This window comes from Manacus vitellinus, unplaced genomic scaffold (genome assembly GCF_001715985.3).
Source record: "Manacus vitellinus isolate BGI_N305 unplaced genomic scaffold, ASM171598v3 scaffold_20_pilon, whole genome shotgun sequence".
In the NCBI taxonomy this organism is placed as follows: Eukaryota; Metazoa; Chordata; class Aves; order Passeriformes; family Pipridae; genus Manacus; species Manacus vitellinus.
The window spans coordinates 1483046-1488377 of NW_021939471.1; the positions used below are offsets into that span (position 1 = coordinate 1483046).

Below are 5332 nucleotides of genomic sequence, written 5' to 3' on the forward strand. Positions count from 1 at the left end.
TCAAATGATAAAATCCAAAGCTGTAATTGAAAAAGAAGTGGTTTCTGTCAACTAACTAACAGAGGTGGTTGTGTGAGTGCTCGGCTGAGTGGTGATTTGCCACATCACATTGCATGAGCTACTGCTTTCCTATAGTGATGATAGATTTAATAAGATCCAGTGAACCATTTTTGAGGAATGTTTTAACTGAAGTTTATCCACCTGTTGGCATAGCAGAGACTGTGCTACTGTGTTTACAGACGCTGGTCTTCACCAAACCTGAAGGTTGTTCAGCTCTGCTTTCAGGAGATAACATTCAGGTGCTCAGGCTGCATATCTGAAGCTGGTGGCAGAAAATGTATCAGTTCATTAGACCAGGTGCTTACCTGCAACACCACCTGTAATTCAGACTAAGTAACTGCATCTAGAGCACCGATAAACTGTTAAGTCCTGGGCTGATGATGACCATGGGTTAGGAGCAGTTTTATAACACAGCAAAACAGCAGGAACTCTTCAGGCATTCAGGGCCATCTTCCTCAAATCAGGGAAGTATTTCAACCTGACTAAGATGTGATGGGTGTGCTTATCAATCAGGTTGAGGCCATTCTCAAAACTAGACTGGACAACTGCATGTGTTGTTCACACAAAGGCTGAGTGTGAGGCTGAGTTTGAGGTTTGGTAATGGGGAAGAGCCCAAGTACATTGATGCTTAACCTCCAGCCACAGCCTCGTTCTGTCTGTAATGTTTCCACTCTCTTAAGAAGTAATATTGGTGTTTTATTCATAGAAAGGCAGAAAGAAATACAAAGCCCAAACCCAAGACGAACTATGTTGCCCCATATTGTGATGTTAACTTGATTAAGCTAATCTGTTTTTAGCTGATGGTTTAAGCTTCAGGCTTGGAAAAGCAGTAGCATTTACATGTTTGAACACAAGAGGAGCATATTAAAAAGCCTTATCAAAATTCCACATTAATAAAACAAGCTATCAGTGCATCAGAGCACTGATGAGCTTCCCTCTGCAAGCATGCAAGCATCGTAATAGATTCTTTGTAAGGTCTTTAATCCTCAGTAGCTACTGTTGAAAAAATTCAGACTTTCCCCTAGAACAGGAAATTAAATCTCAAAAATAATACATCTCTTGTATTCTGTCCAGTTTGACTATTCAGTAACTCATACATTATATTTATTTTGAAAAGCAGCTTTTTCCTATGGTTTCGCTACGGATGCAATGTCTAAGGAGATTTCACGACTTAAAACTTAACTTGTGTTCCGTTCATCTTCTCTTTGATCCTGTAAGTAGGCAGCAGATAATTGTTGGGGTTTTTTTTTTTGTTTGGGTTTTTTTCATTCTTTTATTTCCATTAGAAGACATGATAAGACTGACTGGTGCAGTAGTTTTATTCCCACAATTTTCAAGAGAGATAAAGAAGGCAATGCTTGTAGTAGTGAGATGCTAGAAAGGGCAAAACAAACGACCCAAGTTCAAACTTGCATTTATTACTTCCTGGGAATCATCATTCTCTGTTATAATTAGAAAATAACAAGAGCAACAAAACATATTTTCCTAGAGTTTGTTTGTTTTTTTTCCTTCTTGGGGAGATGGAAACTTAACAGCTGAAATGTTGTTCTATGTCCCACAAAATGGGTTAAAGCAGTGAAAACTGGTTTAGGTAAAGAACTCTCTACAGCTGAATTGTGCAGGGATCAATGCTCCTCTTGCTTCCTTTTGAGTACATTTACGATTCCTCCTGTGACATGTCTCTTAGGTGACAAGCCTGACATCCAGGTTTCTCCTCTTCAGCAAAGGAATCATCCCCACAACCAAGGTGTCACAGAGCCTCAAGAGCTGAGAGGAAAACATACCTGGGTTAGGTAAACGCCAGGGGAAGAGGCTCTGCACATAACCATGAACTATGTAAGGGAATTCCACCGTCCATTTTTTACACTGGCACATTGTCCTTTACTTTCAAGTACAGCAGTGAAAAATGAAGACAATCCCTGGAGTACATTCTCTATTGGAATTCTAGTCTCCTTGTATCCCCAAGAGCTGGTGGCACAAGTATTTTGTACCCTCTCTCTGCTTTCAAATTATTCTACTTCTCATGCAGAGACTGGCTTTTGACATCAAAAGCATTTAGTAAATTAGAGTGTAGCTCCCTGAATCTAATTCTGCCATCATAATTCATATGGGTACCTAGAGTCTCTTGGACAAAAAGACCAAAGATAACTAAATCTACAAAGGCAGCTCTGGTACAAGTTCTTCCACTGGGCCAGGTCTTAGCTTTGCTTAAAGCTTTCCTGTAGCAACCTGAGGCATTTACATTTACAAATAGGTAATATCTTCAAATAATCTTTGACAGGTAAATGTAATCAAATGGGAGAGAGGCAGAAAAAAGAAGGCTTTTACATGGAAATGTTACTGGAAATGAGCTGATGAGATACAGTTGAGTTTCTTGTCTTAAAGAGAAAAAAAAATTGAGCGTAGTTCGTGATGCAAAGCCAGGGATAAGTACATATTATTTTCAGTGGAAGCTTTTGCTTTGCTTAGTGGTTGATAACCATTTGAAGGCACTTTTCAGTTCACCTTTCTTCCCTATTGCCTCCTTTGGGCACTAGAGGGACCCTGAAGTTTTCCACACCATGGAAACAACTCAGCGATGCCGAGGCAGGAGCGCTGCCTTTCCTGGTCACCTTAGCCTAGGTTTTTCCAAGGGGAAAGGTGGGGAAAATCTGCTCAACCAGTTGTTGAACATACCCACAGACTGCTAACATGGCAGTGGGAAAAGTGTGCAAAGGGGCTGTAGCCATACTTTGCTTTGTGTCATCATGCACACTGGTGCTTGCAGCTCTTCCCATCATCAATAAATAAGAGCTGACTTTGCCTTGACTGCTCTGTTTGCTCAGCTAATGTTGTGACATTGGCACCAAGGCTTGAGTCACTGCGTTTTTGAGAAATTAAATGTTTCCTTCCCCAGCCTGAAGTGATGCCAAATACCTAAGTTGCCACTGCTGCAGCTCAATAAACTGTTAGAGAAGTGGCAGATTGCTACTCTAACTATATAGAAAGAGAATATGTATTGACACAAATCCCTTTTAAAACAATATTTTCCAGACACAGTTTCAAATGAATCTGTTCTAAAGAGGGCTATAGGCAATGTCATTCCTTTTTCTTTTAGCAGACAGGCAAAAAAATCCTCTGCATTTGACTTACTCGACCTCCATATAGAGATCCATAATTCAGCATGTCAAAGCTTTACTATAAAGCTCATGGTTTATGAGGTGATGTAAAAATCTATTTTTCCTTGGTACAAAAAAATCTTTCCCCACTATCTCTTAGTGGGATGATGCTTTTTGATCTCTGCATGAATATTTCTAATAAAAATACATGCATGCATTTTAACATCTCTAACATGAATTAAAAGAATTTTTCCTGTCTTAAAAACGTCTAGTGTCAACACTGTTGTTGAATATTTAATGTGAAGTATAATGTAATTTGACTAGATAATTATCTCAGGGGAAATGGTGACTGCCACATTGTTTTTTCCTGTGTTTATTTTTCATCATCTTTGATGATTGTTTAAAGTAGAGATGGAACTGAATGACTAACTTCCAAGACTTGCCTTCTCTCTCTCTCTCTCTCTCTCTCTCTCTGCAGACTGCTGCTGAACAGACAGGCTGCTGCCATACTGCATCTGAGCCAGAGGCATTGATTCCTCCATGGCATATGGAATATTCTGAACATTTCTCCAGTCAGTTACATCACCCCTCTGATCTCGAGGAATCTACATGGACAGTGCACAGTCTATTTATTGTACAGGTGTCTTTCCATTAAGACAACTCTTCATCTCTTCCATGATACCCATCACAGTATTTGTTTCCAACAAAAGTATAAGCTGTCTGTCGTTTCCCCCATTCCTTTTTTTTTTTTCCTTAATATCATAAGATTTGAATAAATCTAACTTCCATTTGGATGAAGTGTAACTTCTTGATCAACTCAACTGCTCACTCCCTCTCAGGGCTCCTTCTGATTAGGCTTTATGTAAGCCTGCATCCACATTATCTACATGGTGAGAGGAAGGGCTTGCAGGGAGAGATCCATCAAGGTCCTTCCACGGACACATAGGCCTCCAAGGGGAGGCACAAACAGAAAACAGCAAGGGGAAGGCACTGCTGATCCTCAGGGTGCTGGGGACACTGGTGCACGTTCCTTATGCCCTGAACCACTGTCTTTCCTCCTGACAGCCCGAGAGAAAGACTGGCTGCAGCAAATCCATTTCCTCTGACAGCATCTCCTCCAGATGGATATACATCACCAGTGGTGAGTAACCAGAGGGGAACATGATGGCTTTGTCCTCTTGGCAAGATCCTGCTCCCTTTGCACACCACTGATTTACAGGTGAAATGCAAGAAAAGAGCAGTGGTAGGAAGTTCTCTCAAAGAGCTTGAGAAGGTCTCAGGAAAGCGACTGGAAGAAATGTCTGTAGCCTTGGCTCACAGCTTCAGACCTTATAACAAAAGTTTCCTGATTTACAAATACATAAAAATACTTAAAATAATTTGGCATTCCCTGGTCACTTCATTAACATCGACATGCCATTAATGCGGAATATAATCCAATGTAGTAGTTGTTGAGGGATGGCCATCTCTGTATGAAGAAACAGAAGCAAGGGTGAGATCTTGGCTATCCTGGATCTGTTTTGACCAGTCAAACACTTATGGCCCAAATATAAAGAAAAATAGCAATATTTGTCTTTACTGGATCCCCTTTGTTTCAAAACATTTTTTTGGTTAATACAGGCATGAGATACTTGGAATTGCTGGTTAAGATTCTGATAGACTGCTTTTTTGAACATGCATTTTAAACAAACCCAACAGACTAATTTGTTTAGGAAATAGAAGAAGTAAGAAAGCACCATTTTACTCTTTCATCTCCAGCACAGGGAACTGAAACGATGTGGTACTGGCTAGAAGAGGTGAGATGAGACAATGCTGTAGCCCCATCATATCAGTGGCGTTGCAGGAGGGATGACTTTGGAATACAGAAACTGTAATTGATGTTCTGAGGGGCTGAGGAAGAAAGTTCATTCGAGAATCTGGTAAGTGACAAAGTAATGGGATATCTTTCATTGCCAGATTCCAGGAAATGGCTGGATAGCCCAGCCTTACAAGACCAGCGTGTAAGTAAGCAGCAGCGCAGTGTCTGAGGTGCCATAAACCCCTTTTTTTCCCCGATCTCACCATTATTCGCTCCCTTTCTCCAGAGAAAAAGGAGGAATTAGACTGAGCTGGGACTTGCAGCGTTGGAAGACCCAAACGAAACCAGGTAAGGGGCTTTCGGGCTGGTTTTCTAC

At 40.8% G+C, this 5332-nt stretch overlaps 1 protein-coding gene across 2 annotated transcripts in view; it reads left to right on the forward strand.

The window, feature by feature from the left end:
- The first annotated feature begins 4278 nt into the window (after positions 1-4278).
- Positions 4279-5332, forward strand: part of MAP2 (microtubule associated protein 2) — a 220986-nt gene continuing 219932 nt past the window's right edge. For both annotated transcript variants that reach the window (XM_018071768.2, XM_018071773.2), the window contains exons 1-3: positions 4279-4299; positions 4917-5077; positions 5243-5304. The gene's annotated coding sequence lies outside the window, so the exon portion shown is untranslated. The remainder of the gene's footprint in view (positions 4300-4916; positions 5078-5242; positions 5305-5332) is intronic.